Source organism: Mustela nigripes, chromosome 12, assembly GCF_022355385.1.
Source record: "Mustela nigripes isolate SB6536 chromosome 12, MUSNIG.SB6536, whole genome shotgun sequence".
NCBI classification, from domain to species: Eukaryota; Metazoa; Chordata; class Mammalia; order Carnivora; family Mustelidae; genus Mustela; species Mustela nigripes.
The window spans coordinates 29165482-29184639 of NC_081568.1; the positions used below are offsets into that span (position 1 = coordinate 29165482).

General features: G+C 37.5%; 1 protein-coding gene across 1 annotated transcript in view; it reads left to right on the forward strand.

Moving 5' to 3' along the window:
- WDR70 (WD repeat domain 70) overlaps positions 1–19158 on the forward strand; it is a 298705-nt gene that overhangs the window by 24535 nt on the left and 255012 nt on the right. The gene's annotated exons all lie outside the window — the stretch shown is intronic.

Below are 19158 nucleotides of genomic sequence, written 5' to 3' on the forward strand. Positions count from 1 at the left end.
AAACTGATACTATACTATGTGTTAACTAAATTGAATTAAAATGAAAAACTAAAAAAGAGAAAAGAAAGAAAAAAAATTAGAACAGATAGAGAAAAAACTCCAAACAGAATAATATTGAACATGGAAGTAAAATACATCTTCTGTGAATAAATTCCTATCTTATCTTGTTCCAAAAAGGATTTAATGAAGTGAAGTGCTATAAGAAAGCATAAATTAGGAAGCCTGAAGGAAAATAGAAAAGCAAGGGACATAAAAAATTAACATAAATCATAGGAAGCAGAGTTCTAAATATTTGCTAACAGGTAGACCACAAAACCTAGTCACCATGATTGGTTACTTTCTTTCTCTCCTGTCCCACATCCATTCATTGTAAGTCTCATTAGATCTCTCTCCAGCCAGATTGCTCCTTTTCTGGCCATCTCTATTACTACCACCTTAGTGAATCTAGGATCACTACAATGGCAGTAGCCACTTAGATTGTCTCCCAGCTTCCAGTGTTAACTGGAGTATTATAATAGTGATCCAGGCAATAAAAAGAAGTAACATATAGATACAGGGAAATGATGTAGAGTAGTATTTAAGAGAATGGATTTTGGAGCCACATGGAGCTTTCAGTTTCAAGCTGGTTACTTCTCTTGTGTCTTTTTTTCCTCCTCTGTAAGATGGGGCTAATAAAATACTTAACTGGAATTGTGTAGATGATTCTGTGAGTGAATGAATGTATTTGGAACCCTTAGAATGGTGCCTGTTATTTGTCATTATGGTCATCTATTTAAATATATAGCAAAAAGTGAATAAAAAATTTTTAATGTAATTTCTAATGAAAATATCTAAAAGTGAAACTAAAAGAAAACCTTTATACCTCATTAAATTATACATTCATGCTTCCTACCGGCAGTCAGTGTTATAAATAATTAAGGAGCATTAGAGTTATTCCCTTTAAAATCTGGAATAAAGGATGGTAACTATTGCATTATTCTTCTACACATTTTTGCCAATTAAGTAAAATTGAAATAATCAGAATTGAATATTAGAAAGGAAAAAGTAAGATTATTGTATTTAGTGTGACTCTACCTAAAATAAAAAAGAACTGATCAAAACATTTATAACAGGGGGCGCCTTGGGTGGCTCAGAGGGTTAAGCCTCTGCCTTCAGCTCAGGTCATGATCTCGGGCTCCTGGGATCGAGCCCCGCATTGGGCTCTCTGCTCAGCGGGGAGCCTGCTTCCTCCTCTCTCTCTCTGCCTGCCACTCTGCCTACTTGTGATCTTTGTCTGTCAAATAAATAAATAAAATCTTAAAAAAAACATTTATAACAGATTAATTTATAGTATTTAATTTATTTTTATTTTTATGTATGTAGTTTAAAGGGTTAATGAAGAAAAGATACCTGTTTCACAGCAGGAACAACAATAACAAATTAGGACTAAGCTTAGTGGAAGATATGTCTGAATGTATAAATAAAAGTATAAAGCTTTTCAGTACAAAAAAGAATTTGAGTAAATAAGAACCTTTAAAAATCAGTAAATATTTCTCATTTTTCCCCCCACAGAGGTTAAATTATTTGCCCAATTTGCTTATTTAGTCATTTACCTGGCCATTAAGTGGTAGAGTTGTTATTTAAACCCAGGCCCTCTTTGCTTTTAACATTACTCTGCTACCTTCTGTACTTGGAAGCCGTGGAGCTGTGAGCCTGTTTCAAGGGGCTGGCTTGTGTATTAGTTAGTACCTTACAGTAGTCCCCCCTTATCTGTGGGGGATGCATTCCTAAACCCCCAGTGGGTTCCTGAAGGCAGATGGTTCCAAACTCTGTGTATACTATGTTTTTTCCTATCCATATATGCCTATGATAAAGTTTTGTTTATTAATTAGGCACAGTAATAGATGAACAACTAATGATAAAATAGAACAATTATAACATACTGTAATGAGTTAGGTGAATATGATCTCTATCGAAATACGTACATTTTGATGATGTGAGATGATAAAATGCCTGTGTGACGAAGTGAGGTGAATGACCTAGCATCGGTGCTACAGTGTGTTGGGCTACAGTTGACCTCCTGACCATGGTTGGTGGTGGGTATTGAAACTGGAAAATGAAACTATGGTTAAGGGAGGACTACTGTATTATGTAATTTGGCTGATGCTGACAAAACGGAAAAACAACAACAACAACAACAACAACAGCTTAAACAAGATAGAAGTAGTCTTTTCTTTCTATCTCACATAAATTCATTTTCTTTCTATCTCACATAAATTCAATCAACAGTTAAGTGGACCAGAACTAGCTTGTAGGTCCAGTGTGCCACACATGGCACACACATGGATGAGCTTGCTTCCGTCCTTTTGTCCTCAATAATGTGGGCTTCAAGATGTATGCTCAAACCATAGCCATAGTTTTTGCATTTCTGTCAGCAGGCATGCAGAAGGGATAAAGAAAGCTGCTGATTTTGAACTTAATCTTTTACATGAGAAATATCATATTTACTTTAGGAAGCTAGGATTGTAGCAGAAATTCAGTGCTTCTATTAGAAAGGATGAATGATATGGAGAGGTGGGAGCCAATTAGCAACTCTGGAGTGAGCGTAAATTTATATTCAGTGTTTGGTGCTTTTGGTTCTAGTAATGGCAAATTAGTTACTTTCTAGAAAAAAACTGTAGCCATTGTGAGTAATCCTTTACTATTGTATGATATAGACTCTACTTGATTTTATTTTGTTCATTGTAAATATATTATATAGCTACCTTTCTCTAAAGGAACAACTGATGTAAAATTTATGGGTACTGATGCAGTCTTGAAACTCTTGGGATTTGGTTACTATATTAGCATGCATGAATTTCACTTGAATTTTTTTTTTGTATCTGTTATATCCTGCAGTTTAGTTATTATACTGTTTTTCTTTTTTTAGAGGAATGTAAAAAAATTATTTATTTATTTAACAGAGAGCGAGCGAGAGAGAGAGAGAGAGAGCGCGAGCACAAACAGGGGGAGAAAGCACAAGCAGGGGGAGCAGGAAAGGGAGAACCAAACACTTCTCTTCCATTACAGAGAGCCTGACGTGGGGCTTGATCCCAGGAGCCTGGGATCATGACCTGAGCCAAAGGCAGATGCTTAATCAACTGAGGCACCCAGGCACCCCTGTACTGTTTTTTTCTTAAGAAATGAGTTGCAGACTTTTTGGTTCATTTTGTTAAAGAAGGAATCCCTAAAACTAGCCCCAAGGCTAGTCCAAAGATATTGTCAAGTTCAACTATTTATTTGTCAGGTTCTTTTATATAGAGAATCATTAAAATACTCATAAGGGAAATGGAAGTATGGAAATGGATTTTTGAAAAAACTTTACAGAAGGATTCCTTTTTTCATTTTTAAAAATATTTTAAAATATATATTTTTACTTTTTTGCCTTAAAAAGTGACATTTATTCAAAGAAGAAGAAGAAAAAAAAGACCAGCTATCCATCCCTTGGCTCCGCTCCCTTCCCCCTCCTGCTCTTCTTCCTCCCTGGTCTGAACCCTGAGTAGACTAGGTAGGAGGACAGCCACTCGGATGAAGTCAGCAGCACTGAGGGGTGTCTCCTCACTGGAGGTGTTGTAGAAGGTCTTGATGTCTCCATCTTACCCACTCTCTGATTATTTTCCGCGACTGGCATATATCAGTTCCCATTTAGCACTAGTCGTATTGGTAATTCAGGATATATTTTTTAAGGACATATCTGATTTTTCATGAGTATAGGCAAATATATGGAAGTTCTGATTTTTAAATTGATCAGACCTCACCAATTCCTGTTTGCCCATTAGTTCTCCCTAACAGAGTTTTGTGTTGGTACAGGCCGAAATTTTAATGCTTCCTTTCCATCCATTCCTCTAGTTCCTGGTTGTTAAAATTCTGTCCAGCCTTTAGGGACCATTTCAAATGTGATTTCCTCCATGCAGCCCCTCCAGATGTCAACTGCATGTTTTACTCCCCAGGCTTGGCTTCTGCCTTCCATAGCAAACACAAACTGTTTTCTTTGTTCATTCATTACTTGTGTGCTTGTCTTAACTCCTCTGCCTCCACTTTGCAATCATTTGTAATGATCTCAAGTATAGGGACTTGTATATAAATGGTTCAGTAATTTCTAAAAACTCTTAAAAAACCTCTGGTGTAGTGTTTTTATATAGTAGTACATACAGAGTAAATATTTGTCAAGTGGATTGAGTGTATTTGGCTTTTATAATTGAGCAGTTCATTTTATGACATTTGAGAGTGTTCTGATTGAGGATTGAGGAATGAACAGATGAAATATGAATATAAAAATGTATGAAGATACCTATTTCGGGTAGAACCATTATATTGCCTTTTCCTAAGTTTACAATCTGTTATTATTTTTAATCTAAGTTTACAATTTAGTTACATAATAGTTTAATAATTATAGGAGCTGCTCTATGATATTAGTTAATTTAATTATATAGACTGTAACTAGAACCTACCTGTCAAATGAGGCAAAAAAAGTTATAGTTTTCTCTTCTTAAAACAGGAATTGTGACTAAAAGGAATTGTGATTGTTTTCATTGAGGTGTAATTTATATATCTTAATGTGTACGGATCTTCAGGGTTCAGTTTGGTAAGTGTTAATAATTGTATATTTTGTGTTCAGGCACCATCCAAAACAAGATATGGGACATTTCTGTCACCAAATAGTTCTTTGTGCCCCTTCTAGTCACAAAACTTTTAAAGAATGAGTTTAACAGCTGTATAATTGGAAGGAGAGTTATGAGAGAACATAAATTAGGAGACGGAATAAAATCTATACCACCTGGTTATGATTAATTTTGTTGTTTTTTTATATGTAGTTTACTTCAGTTGCTGGTTAGTAGTTGGTCTGGTGTTACTACTGTTGAGGTCACTGGAATGGAGATGTTAATGTTGTATACCATAATTCTTTTGATGACAAACTTGCTTTTTTATTTCTCCTTTGTTCCATTTTACTTACCTACAGTGGTAGTGGAATTGTTCTTTCAACTAGAATGCAAATGGAAACAGCATTCAAACCATTACCTAACTTTGTCAAACTATACCAATTGTTAACTAATTAGAAGTATTTAGTATTTGAAGATTTATTATTTTTCTTTGAGCTTAATGAACAAAATTTCAGATTGGTAGAGTCAGAGAAAAGAGGGGTAAAAAAGAACTTCTAAATCATATCTATTGTGCCCGATTCTGATTTTTTTTTAAATGTAAAAAAGGTTGTAACTTACAGTTAAGTGGAGACTTTGGGATTATTGAGGATTTTTATTAGCCTTGCTGTCCTCTTGCCTGTTACTGCAAAAAATCAAAAGTTGCATTTTTATGACTGTAGCTAAAGGCTAGATATAGCGGTGCCTTTTTAGTTGTGAGCACCTGTTTTCCATGAACTTTCTCTGACTCCCAGGCTGGCACGTTCTGTAGTGAAGAGTCCACGTTTGGGCCACCACTGTGCTTCTCTGACTTCTGGTCTGAGGCTTCTCATCCCGTTGGCCTTGGTCATTGCCAGCCACCTGTATCAGTCAGTCTCTTCCTTATGCATAGGGTTGAAGAATTAACAGTGGGTAAAAGTTCTCTTTTAGTTCTCAGAAGTTGCTATGAGAATGAGACGATTTAAGTAAACACTTAGGATGGGGATTGACACATTCTAAGCACTTAGAATTGCTGGGATTTATCATTGTTTTCATCGTCATTACCATATTTGATTAATGACCAATTTTAATTTAATTGCAGCTGGCTGGGAAGAAAAGTCTTAAAAAACAAAACAAAACAGTGTGAGGGACCTTAATGATCTTAACTTCAGAGGAAATTAATGTTTTTTAAAACAGAACAATTTAATTACACCTGCAAGATTCCGTCAGCAGAGGTTGCTAGAAGCTCTGTTCCAAAATCCAGTCAATGTGTTCCTGACCATTTCCAAGCTGCAAATCTTTGAAGGCCTTCATTCTTTAGAAGGACACTAGGGGGCAATAGAGATATTTTGGCTTTTGGCAAAAATCCATTTTATTCAACTGTCTCCTGTCTACTGTGGAAGGGAAAAAAAGAGGAATCTTATAAACAATGTCTTCTATAAATTGGAACAAGTGAGGCTTAGGTTGAGATTAATGCTGGAATAATTATTTTTTAAAAAAGAATAATGCAGAAAAATTATGAAATATTCTTTTGTGATTTGATGGTATTTACAGGATTTTTTTTTGTATCTTTATGTTTTTTAAGTCAGTAACTGTATGATAAAGCTTTATGGCAGGAATATTAAGGATAGCTTCTTCATAATTTATGATTTGTTTGTAAGCTCAAATAAAAAAGTTTATATTTCTCTGATCACGAGAATAATCCAAACTTTTAAAAACACATAGCAGATCTTGTCGCTTCCCTGCTTCCCTTGTCACTTTCCTGTCAGTAATCCCTCCAATTTCTTCCTGTCACAATGTTAAGAAATCCCTAGTTCCCTGCTGTGACCTCTAAGGCCTGCATGACTTGGCCTCTTCACCTCTTTCTGACTTAATCACCTTCCGCTCCCTGTCTTGCTCATGCCTCTCTACCCACAGTGACCTTCCTGCTTTTCTTCTTAGCAACCATGCTTCTTCCCTCACAGAGCTTTTCTCTTTACTCTTTCCTATACAGGAAATAGGTCTCAGAGCTTTAGATGACTCCCTCTTTTCATCTGGGTCTTTGTGGAAGTGTTACCTCTTTGACCACCTTCTATAAGTACCTCCACTTGCTCTATTGCACTGTTTTTGTCTGACATTGTTTTATGGTAGTTACCATTATTTGACATCTCTTGTTTATTGGCTTGTTGTCTTTCTCCTCACAGTAATACAAGTTCCATGAGGGCAGTTATAGTGTCTCTTCTATTGCTCTATCCCCAGTGGCTTGACTGGTTCCTGGCACATAGTAGGTGCTCAAGGAATATTGTTCAATGAATGGCCATCCTTGGCTGTGGTCAGAGGTACTCTCTAGCCCCTAAATATTTCACTGAAGCAAAGCTAGCTTCTGATATAGTCGTAATTATCCTTTAGAAGCTCCGGAATCAATACCTACCCTCCCATTTTCAGGCTAGTCCTGCCACAATTCCTTTGTTAAAAGGCTGCAGTTCCCTTTTAAGCTCCCTTTGCCAGGTAGGCTTTTGTATCCTCTCAGGTGGCCGCCAGGAACAATCACTTGTGTGTGTCCTTTCTGCCTTTGAGCAGTGGCTCCCCCCCCAACAAATATTTTGTGTGATTGTCATGTGAATGACACTACTAGCATGAATTGTTTTCTTTATTTGCAGTAGTTAGCGTGTAGTGATGAAGATGGACTATTTTTTTTTAAAGATTTATTAGAGAGTGTGTGCAGCTATGTATGTGCAAGGTTGTGGGGGGAGAGAGAGGGAATCTCAAGCAGACTCCCTGCAAAGCCGGACTCGGGGCTCGATCTCACTACCCTGAGATCATGACACAAGCCAAAATCAAGAGTTGGGGCGTGTTGCCAACTGAGCCATCCACGTGCCCCCAAAGGTGAACTAGTTTGTACAAATAATACAAAGCATAATTTAAGTGCAGTGAGGAAGGCAAGAGGGTACTTTTTATCTGACTGATTGTAGTCTGCATAATTACAGGTTATTTTAAATGTAAGTATATTTACTCTGGTAAATTTCTGTCTTTATGATGTATATACTATATAGTAAGTTGCAAATCTTGCAGATGTAAATTGTTATTAAGTCTATGGAAATGATGTTAAGGATGCCCTTTGCTCTACCCAAAACCATTTTCTTTTTTTTTTTTTTTTTTAAAGATTTTATTTATTTATTTGACAGAGAGAAATCACAAGTAGATGGAGAGGCAGGCAGAGAGAGAGAGAGGGAAGCAGGCCCCTGCTGAGCAGAGAGCCCGATGCGGGACTCGATCCCAGGACCCTGAGATCATGACCCGAGCCGAAGGCAGCGGCTTAACCCACTGAGCCACCCAGGCGCCCCCAAAACCATTTTCAAATGAGGATTTATTTGAGTTACACCAGTTCTTAAGTGAAAAAAGGAAAATTGACAAGGGCAGTAAATGATTTGAGTATCATAGGAGCCTGATATTAAGAGCCTTTGAGGGGTGCCTGGGTGGCTCAGTGGGTTAAGCCTCTGCCTTCGGCTCGGCTCATGATCCCGGAGTCCTGGGATCGAGCCCCACATCGGGCTCTCTGCTTGGTGGGGAGCCTGCTTCCTCCTCTCTCTCTCTCTGCCTACTTGTGATCTCTGTCTGTCAAATAAATACAATAAAATCTTAAAAAAAAGAAAAAAGAGACTTTGAGAAAATTGATGAAGACCTTGAATATTTTTTGTAAAAACAGCCCTTTTAATAATCCTTGCCACAATCAGTCCTATAGAGTCTTTATGCCATTTTATATTGTCAAAAATTTCGTTGGAAAAATGATCCCTTCCATCTCCACCCCATTCTCTCTCTGCTCAAAACACTGCTATTCCCCACCCCCCATACTTTATGTTTTTTTGATCCTAGTTTCAGGGAATTGAATTATTCATTCTTCATAGTTCTGTTTATACTGTTGTAATTGACCCGTAAAAAATACTGTTGTAATTGGGTCTTCCAAAGTCCTTCACTTGTTATTATTTATCTGTATGGAATTTTTTTTATGTGGAATTTTTAATCTTTTGTTTTCATTTCACTTTTCTTTCTAGATCCTAACATTGTCCTACATATCCCTCATCTTGTGGCTCTGTTTCCTTTTACCTTGAAGCTTTTTTTTTTTTTTTTTAAGATTTTATTTATTTATTTGACAGAGAGAAATCACAAGTAGTCGGAGAGGCAGGCAGAGAGAGAGAGAGGAGGAAGCAGGCTCCCTGCTGAGCAGAGAGCCCGATGCGGGACTCGATCCCAGGACCCTGAGATCATGACCTGAGCCGAAGGCAGCGGCCTAATCCACTGAGCCACCCAGGCGCCCTACCTTGAAGCTTTTTAAAAAAAACTTTATTCAGTGTAACTTTCCCCCATTTCTTATTTCAGTTTGTTATTTTACTATTTTATTTTTAAAATATATTATCTTTATGTAATCTTTGTTCCCAACCTGAGGCTTCAACTTATAACCCCAAGATAAAGAGTCACATGCTCTGTCCACTGAACCAACCAGGCACCACACTCAGTTTGTTATTTAAAAATTTTGCTTTGAATGTCCACAATAGCCAAACCATGGAAAAGAGCCTAGATGTCCATTGACAGATGAACAGATAGAGAAGATGTGGTATCTATATATAATGGAATATTATGCAGCCATCAAAGAAACATGAAATCTTGCCATTTGCAATGACATGGATGGAATTAGAGGGGATTATGCTGAGGGGAATAAGTCAGTCAGAGAAAGGTAATTATCATATGATCTCCCTGATATGAGGAGTTTGAGAAACAAGACAGAAGATCATAGGGGAAGGAAGGAAAAAAATGAAACAAGGCAAAACCAGAGAGGGAGACAAACCATAAGAGACTTTTAATCTCAGGAAACTGAGGTTTTCTGGACTGAAAGAAGTGGGAGGGATGGGGTGGCTGGGTGATGGACATTGCGGGGGTATGTGCGATGGTGAGCACATATGTGTAAGACTGATGATTCACAGACCTGTATCCTGAAGCAAAATAACATATTATATGTTAAAAAAAAATAAAGAACAGAAGGGGTTAGTGTAATAGAAGTTTATAGTTTCTTCCTTTGCTGGAAAAAAACATTTTGCTTTGAGTTGCTTTATTGATAGATTTTAGTTTTTCTTCTGCCTTTCCAACTGTAAGTATTCTTTTTTGTTGTTGTAACTTTTTAAAGATTTTATTTATTTATTTAACAGAGAGAGCGAGAGAGAGCAGTAACACAAGCTGGGGGAGTGGAAGAGGGAGAAACAGGCCTCTTGCGGAGAGTCCTGTGTGGGGCTAGATCCCAGGACCCTAGACCCCAGGACCCTTCCTTCTCTCTGCCGCCCCACAACTATAAGTATTCTTAAGAATGAGGGTTATGGGGGCGCCTGGGTAGCTCAGTGGGTTAAGACTCTGCCTTCGGCTCAGTTCTTGATCTCAGGGTCCTGGGATAGAGCCCTGCATCTGGCCTGCTGCTCGGTGGGGAGCCTGCTTCCTCCTCTCTCTCTCCCTGCCTGCCTCTCTGCCTATTTGTGATCTCTGTCTGTCAAATAAATAAATAACTTCTTATAAAAAATTAGGGTTATGTAACTAGTTTTTGCACTATACTGAATGTTATAGAAGACAGTTACAGAAAATGTACATCACTTTCTTAGTTTAATCGGTATAAAAACAGTATTTGAAAATAAAACAGCTCCTTTGATCTTTCACCCTTCCTGTTTACATGAGGAAAAGTGCGAGTTTTGCCTGTGTCAGTTTTGAGAAAGATTTCTCAATGCTTGAATCTTAAAATTTTAAGATGTGTCATTATAAAGGATTTCTAGAAAATCAGGACTATCTACCCAAATTGATACAATTTGTCTTTTAATGGAATTATGTACTTTCTTGTTTCCATGATTGTAAAGTTTGCATTTGAATAAATTTTATATTTTTAAGTACCAAATTGATAGGATGGCATGTAAGTACATATTGAAGTAGCTCCAACAGAGCTTACTTTCTTTATTCTTCTATAGACCTTGATCCTTATTTGAAAAGACATTTTGTTCATACTATTTGTGCTGAGTGCTAGCAGTGTGGCAAATTGTGAATTTGAAATAAGACCAAGACCACCACGTTGACTCACATAGCCTATCAGGCAGCTGTTGGTTGGTAATGTTGCCGTTTTGCTACTGAGCTGGATCAGAATCAGGGAGTCTTTATTCAGTTTCACATTCCAAGAGCCTTGCAGAGTATAAACGGGAATTAAATGTTTTTTGTTTGTTTGTTTGTTTCTTTAAATAAATGAAGAAGTTGGTGGCACAGCCTTGGTTTTTTTTTACTGTCATAAAAAGGGATGCTTCAACAAACTAGGAATTCACTGTTAAGCCACAGTTTTCTGTCTCTGCAGTCTCCTTTTGTTTGATTTATGATAAATAAATAAGCAGATGCTCAAATCTAGAACCAAATATTACTGACAGTGGGTACTTCATGAAGCAATGTCCTAAGCACTGAAGATGAAATAATTCCTTTCATCCTCCTGGTACTGTTTTCTCTGTTGACAGATAAGGAAACTGATACTCAGAGCTGCTAAGTAACTTTCCCAGGGCCACCTAGTCATAAATGTTGGAGCCAGCTTTTGTATGTAGGGAATCTGCTCCAGAATCCTTGTGCTTAACCATTACACTCTTCTACCTCTGGTTGTAACCCATCCTGCTTCTCAAGTCACCTCTTGCCCCTCTCCTCCACCTACTCATGCCCCATCCATATAAACTATGAACAGTCTTTGCATATGACTGACTCGTGCATTCCAGTGTGCTCTTCCTTCTCTCTGGATGGTGGCCAACACTTAGTAAGTGCTACTCCATTCACTTGGCAGGCTTTGTAAGCATTGGCCCTTGTTGGGTGTGTTGTGACAGATCTGTCTCCTTCATCAGGGAAGAGCCTTTTCAGTTTTTGTTTTTTTTTTTAAGATTGTATTTTTTTATTTGACAGAAATCACAAGTAGGCAGAGATGCAGGTAGAGAGAGATGGAGGGGGGAGCAGACTCCCCGCTGAGCAGAGAGCCCGATTCGGGGCTCCATCCTGGGACCCTGGTATCATGACCTGAGCTGAAGGCAGAGGCTTAACCCACTGAGTCACCCAGGCGCCTGAACCTTTTCGGTCTTAAGGATCTAGCTTTTCTTCTTGTGAAAGGGGAACGTTTTCTTTTTGTAAAAACCTTCATTGACCCACAAAAATAGAGTTGAATACCTCCTTCTTTATGTGTTAGTTACATTCCTCTATTGTTTTATATTATAACAGCTTATTGAGATATAATTCATATGTACTAAATTTCACAATTTGCAGATATACAATTCAGTGAGTGTTAGTATAATCATGGAGTTGTGTAACCATCACGAACATCTAATTTTATGACATTTTCCTCCTCCCTCAAAGAAACCTTGCACTCTTTAACTTTTACTTCCTCTTCTCTCATCATTACCCTACCCCTAATTCCTGGCAATCACTAATCTACTTTCTGTTTCTGTGGATTTGTTCTGGACATTTCATACTACTGGAATAATACAGTAAGTGTTCTTTTCATTGATTTCTTTCACATAGCATAATGTTTTCAAGGTTCATTCGTGTTTAGCTCATTTGAATACCTCATTCCTTTTTATTGCCAGTATTGTCAGACAGTGGAATGTTGTGTGACATACGATTCACTGCGTTTTTTTAAATTTTTATTTTATTTTATTTTTTTAAAGATTTTATTTATTTATTTGACAGACAGAGGTCACAAGTAGGCAAGAGAAGCAGGCAGGGAGAGAGAGGAGGAAACAGGCTTTCCTCGGAGCAGAGAGCCCGATGTGGGGCTCGATCCCAGGACCCTGGGATCATGACCTGAGCCAAAAGCAGAGGCTTTAACCCACTGAGCCACCCAGGCACCCCACTGCATTTTGTTTTCTTTTTTTAAATTCATTCATTAGTTGATGGACATTACCTATGAACATTTGTGTAGAAGTTTTTGTATGGATGCATATTATGGTTTTGGGGGTTTATATCTAGGAATGGAATTACTAAGTCATATGATAATTGTGTTTAATATTTTGAGGAACTAGTTTTTAAGCTAGCTATACCATTGAAAATCCCACGAGTAGTCTTATGAGGATTCAGTTTTTCACATCTTCACCAATGCATGTTGTTGTTTATCTTTATGATTATAGCTGTCCTAGGGAGTGTGAAGTGGTATCTCATTGTAGTTTTGATCTGCGTTTCTCTAAAGAACAGTGATGTTGAGCATTATTTCATGTGCTTATTGGCCATTTGTATATCTTCTTTGGAGGAATGTCTCTTCAGATTTTTTTCCTGTTTCAGTTGACTTATTTGTCTACTGTTGAGTTATCAGGGTTCTTTATATATTCTGGACATAAGTCCCTTATCAGGCACACAATTTCCAAATATTTTCTCTCATTCTGAGTTGTCCATCACCTTCTTGATGGTGTACTTTGAAGTATAGTAACTTGAAATTTTGATGAAATCCAGTTTATTTTTTCTGTTGTTGTTTGTGCTTTTCGTGTCATATCTAAGAAGCCCAACTCAAGGCTTTTCTAAGAGTTTTATAGTTTTAATTCTTACATGTTGGTGTTTGATACATTTTGAGTTCATTTTTGTGTATGATTTACCTAGGGCCGCCTTCTGTTATTGTCACAACCATGATAAAATGATAATTGTGATACAGTTGTTTGTTTACAAGTGTGTACTTTTCATAGCTTCTGAGTTCATGAAGACAATGCCCATGTCTTCCTTATTTTGGGATTCTTAGTGTTTATTAGATATGGCTTTTAGTCTGCCTGTGGCTTCAAATATTTTTTCTTGAAAGTACACAGAAGGGGCGCCTGGGTGGCTCAGTGGGTTAAGCTGCTGCCTTTGGCTCAGGTCATGATCTCAGGGTCCTGGGATCGAGTCCCACATCGGGCTCTCTGCTCAGCAGGAGCCTGCTTCCCTCTCTCTCTCTCTGCCTGCCTCTCTACCTACCTGTGATCTCTCTCTGTCAAATAAATAAATAAAATCTAAAAAAAAAAAAAGAAGTACACAGAAAAATTTGAAGAGTAGTTACAAATTGTGAATAATTGATAGATATGTCCCTGTGTTTCAGAGGGATATATAAACACATTATGATAAGTAAAAATATGATTGCTTATTATTTTTCCTCATAGATTTCACTTATTTTCTTTTAAAAACAAGCTGTCATTAGTAGGTAATCTTTATTATCTTCAGTTAAGATATATTTTGACACCTATATTATACTATTAGGTATTATAGATACAGATAAAATAAGACATTGTACTTGTCCTCAAGAATCTTATAGACTAATGGGGACATGGCAAGTAAACAATCTACTTTTGTTCTTTTTTTTTTTAAGATTTTATTTTTTTTTTCGGGACGCCTGGGTGGCTCAGTTGGTTAAGCAGCTGCCTTCGGCTCAGGTCATGATCCCAGCGTCCTGGGATCGAGTCCCACATTGGGCTCCTTGCTTGGCAGGGAGCCTGCCTCTCCCTCTGCCTCTACCTGCCATTCTGTCTGCCTGTGCTCGCTCTCTTTCCCTCTCTCTGACAAATAAATAAAATCTTTAAAAAAAAAATATTAAAAAAAAAAAGATTTTATTTTTTTTAAATACTCTCTATATCATGTGGGACTTGAAGTCACAATCCTAAGATCAAGAGTTGCATGGTCTACCAACTGAGCCAGCTAGGTGCCCCAAATATCACTTCTTTCTAAACTTCTGCTCTCTCTCCTGCTTGAAGTTGTTTCTTTTCATTGTCTTTATTTTTTTATATTTTTCTTTTCAAAATTTTTATTTAAATTCTAGTTCGTTAACAGATAGTGCAATATTGGTTTCAGGAAAAGATTTTGTGATTCATCACTTACAACACCCAGTGCTTGTCATAACAAGTGCTCTCCTTAATCCCCATCACCCATTTAGTGTCCTCCTACCCACCTCCCTGCATCAGCCCTCAGTTTGTTCTTTATCATCGAGTCTCTTATGGTTTCTTTCCCTCTTTATCTCTTTTTCCTCCCCCCCGTCCCTTAGGTTCATCTGTTTTGTTTCTTCAGTTTCACATAGAGGGAAATCATATGGTATTTGCTTTCTCTGACTGGCTTATTTCACTTAGCATAATATACTCCAGCTCCATCCATTTGTTGCAAATGGCAAGATTTCATTCTTTTATTTATTTATTTTTAAAGATTTTATTATTTATTTGAGAGAGATACAGTGAGAGAGAGCCTGGGAGGGGAGAAGGTCAGAGAGAGAAGCAGACTCCCTGTGGATCTGGGAGCCCAATGTAGGACTTGGTCCTGGAACTCCAGGATCATGACCTGGGCCGAAGGCAGTTGCTTAACCAACTGAGCCACCCAGGTGCCCTATTTTTTAAAATTTTATTTTATTTTTATTATTTTTTCCATTTTATTTGCAAGATTTCATTCTTTTTTTTTTTTTTTTTAAAGATTTTATTTATTTATTTGACAGAGAGAAATCACAAGTAGATGGAGAAGCAGGCAGAGAGAGAGAGAGAGAGAGAGGGAAGCAGGCTCCCTGCCGAGCAGAAAGCCCGATGCGGGACTCGATCCCAGGACCCTGAGATCATGACCCGAGCCGAAGGCAGCGGCTTAACCCACTGAGCCACCCAGGCGCCCGAGATTTCATTCTTTTTGATGGCTGAGTAACATTGCATTGTATATACATACCACATCTTCTTCAACCATTCATCAGTTGGTGGACATTTAGGCTCTTTGCATAGTTTGGCTATTGTCAATAATGCTGCTGTGAGCATCAGGGTGCATGTTTGTGTCCCTGCGAATCTGTATTTTTGTATGCTTTGGGTACATACCTAGTAGTGTATAACTATAACTGCTAGATTATAGTAGTTCTGTTTTTAACTTTTTTGGGGGAGACCTCCATACTATTTCCCAGAGTGTCTGTACCAGTTTGTGTTCCACCAAAATTGCACGAGGGCCCCCCTTTCTCCCATCCTCTCCACAGTCTGCTTTTGTTCTCTAGCAAGAAATGCCCAAGAGCGATTAAAAACACTTGAGTGGTGGTGGCTTTAGACATTATGGCAAGTATGAAGTGTTAATACTGTGTTTGTTCCATATTTGGTTGGATAAGTAGGATGCATAATTGCTAGAGCTGGAATTGTATAATTGTCCCAGAGAATATACATAGATCACTTTCTAAGATGTTTCTAATTTTCACTGTCCCTTTGACAGTTGTGAAGCATGTACATGCTTTTGCATGTATGGAAAGTTATATCAAATCAGATATGGTATCCATTCTGCAGTGTTGTTAGGTTTTAAAAGAACTGTAGCAGAGGGGGCACCTGATTGTGTTGGTCAGTTGAGCGTCTGCCTTTGGTTCAGGTCTTGATCCTGTGTCCTGGGATTGAGCCCCACATCAGGCTCCGTGCTCGGCAGGAAGCCTGCTTCTCCCTTTGCCTGCTGCTGCTCTCTCTCTCTCTCTGACAAATAAATAAAATCTTTATCTAAAAAAAAAAAAAAGAACTGGTGCGCCTGTGTGGCTCAGTGGGTTAAAGCTTCTGCCTTCGGCTCAGGTCATGATCTCAGGGTCTTGGGATTGAGCCCCACGTCGGGCTCTCTGCTCAGTGGGGAGCCTGCTTCCTCCTCTCTCTCTGCCTGCCTCTCTGCCTACTTGTGATTTCTCTCTGTCAAATAAATAAATAAAAATCTTAAAAGAAAAAAAAAACTGTAGCAGAGGAAAAGGATAAAGATATCTCAGTGTCAGGTAAATTTAATAAAAAATTTATTATGGCATAGGGTTCTTTTGTTTTCTCAAATATATTAGTCCTTACCTAATTTAAGTCATACTGTGGCACCTTTTGTAGTTAAAATTAGTAAAGTTTGTGCATCTTTATTTAAATAGAAACAGATTACCCAAGCAGTAACTCAATGTTCATTAAAAAACAGATACGAATTCTTTTTTTTTTTTTTTTAAAGATTTTATTTATTTATTTGACAGAGATCACAAGTAGGCAGAGGCAGGCAGGAAGAGGGGAGAAGCAGCCCCCAGCTGAGCAGAGAGATCCATGCGGGGCTCTATCCCAGGACCCTGGGATCATGATCTGAGCTGAAGGCAGAGGCTTTAAACCCACTGAGCCACCCAGGCGCCCCCAGATATGAATTCCTAAACATAACTCAACATGGTATAACCTATGTTGAAATAATTTTACACTGCCTATCTGAGATTCCGAAACTTGATAAAACCTTTTTATCTCAGGGCATTTTTTTACTGCGTCTCCCAACAGTTCCTAAAATACGTACTTTCAGGAAAAACCTTTGTAGCTGTAGGCTCATAATAATTTTGTCCTTATAATGGGTTATAATTATAAAGTACTTTGTCATATTAACTAATTGGGTTATCACAGCAACTCTGTGCTTTTTTTCTCAAATGAATCATTCTAATAAATACTTACTCTTTGTAGACAGGAGGCTAAAGATTTGAGGCTTTCAGTAGATAATTAATTCAAGTTGTAAAGATTTGAGATTGATGTATACGTTGTTGCCACTGATATGGTGGAGGTGGGCCTTTTTTTTTTAGGATAAGGCAAATGCTAAAACCCAGGACCTTTGTTTATAGTTGTAAAAGAAAGCCTTCTTTTTTAGGACGGAGGTGAAGGAGTGGGAGGGAGGAGTTTCATTATAGGGGTTCTAGAAAGCCAGGTTGCTCCTTTTTATTTCTGTTATAACACTCTCCCACAAACTACCACCCTCTTCCTGGCAAGCCCAACTCCTTTGTTCTTCTGTTCCTGCCTGAATTGATTAATGTTGTGGGTAAGGTAATGTGGGTAAGGCACATTAATAAGTAATATATAGAAAAGTACCACTGCAAGTAATAAGACTATTGTTAGGCTCTTTAGATATTAATATCTTACAAGAAACTGCTTTTTAATTATATAAGGAATTTAAAGAAAAATAATTTCTTTGCTCAGTGTGAGGCTGGAACTCAGGACACCCTAGATCAAGAGTCACATGCTCTACTGACCAAGCCAGCCAGGCACCCCAGTATTTTTTTTTCCCCTTTTTAAATAGTCTATCTATTTTCCAGCTTTACTGAGGTGCAATTAACAAAAATTGTATATATTTAAAGGGTATAATGTGGTGTTTTGATACATGTATAAATTGTGAAATGATTACTACAGTCAGGTTAATTAACACATCTATCACCTCACATGGCTATGTTTCTTTCTTTCTTTTTTTTTTTTTTTTGTGGTATGAACATTTCAGATCTACTCTCCTAGGAAATTGCAAGTATGCAACCCAGTATTATTATTATTTTTTTAAAATTTTAAAATTAAAAAAAAATTTTTTATTAACATATAATGTATTATTAGCCCCAAAGGTACAGATCTGTGAATCACCAGGTTTACACACTTCACAGCACTCACCATAGCACACACCTTCCCTAATGTCCATAACCCCACCACCCTCTCCCTACCCCCTTCTCCTGGCAACCCGCAGTTTGTTTTGTGAGATTAAGAGTCTCTTATGGTTTGCAACACAGTATTCTTAACTACAGTCATCATACTGTACATTAGATCCCCAGAACTTATTCATAACTTTAAGTTTGTATCCTTTTACTGGAAACTTCTTCAAAACATTAATTTTCTAAATGTAATTTGGGACAGTAGTCAAATGTTGCAGAAAATTTCTAAAGCAAAAAGTGTGTGAATGCTGTGAAAAGTTATTGATTGCTACTAAAAGCAATGGAGAACCATTGAAGGTTCCCAAAGAAAAACAGTGTAAGAAGAGAAACATCATGATAGTGAGCAGGGCAGAGAGAAGTGAAAAGGTAGCAGTCAGAGAAGGACTTTTCAGTGGCATAGGGAGTGTTCATAGTTTCAGATGTGAATAAGTTTTAAGGTAAACCATGTCATCATAGAATGTCATGAATTACCTCCTCTGATTTTCCCATTTTTATCAGTGAAAAACCCAAGGTTCTAGATAATCAAGTGGCTTAATGAAGGTTACAAGTGGAGTTAATTGCAGAATTCTGTCTAGATTTCAAGTCTTCAGAAATAGCAAATAAGAGCAGAAATACTCATAAAATTTTAGGGTATCAGGGAATGATAAGGTGCATTTCATGGTAGCTTTACAAAATAAATGTATCTTTTGGTATAAATCCTTTTGGTAATTACCTGCCATTATTCTATGATAAGGATAGAAAATTGTCATCCTTGTGTTTATTGATAATGTCATGGAGTTTAAAAAAAAAATACAAGAATGACCTATCCTTTTTGAGTTTTTCAGCCTTCACACAAGTATAAAATGTTATTTAACAATGTACTTTTAAGTCATGTTACTGAGATATATTCTCCAAGGTTGCAGCTTGCAATAGGGCATAAATTGTTTGAGGGTGATTTAGAGGTAGTTTGGGAATACTACTAATTGAAGGCTTGGAACCAGCTGTGAGAATTAGATAGGAAATTGTCTTTCCTTCCTGCAATATTTTATACCTATAGTTTTACATTTTTGGAGGAAGATTTTAAACATTTGATAAATGATTTATTTTGAAGCTTACCAA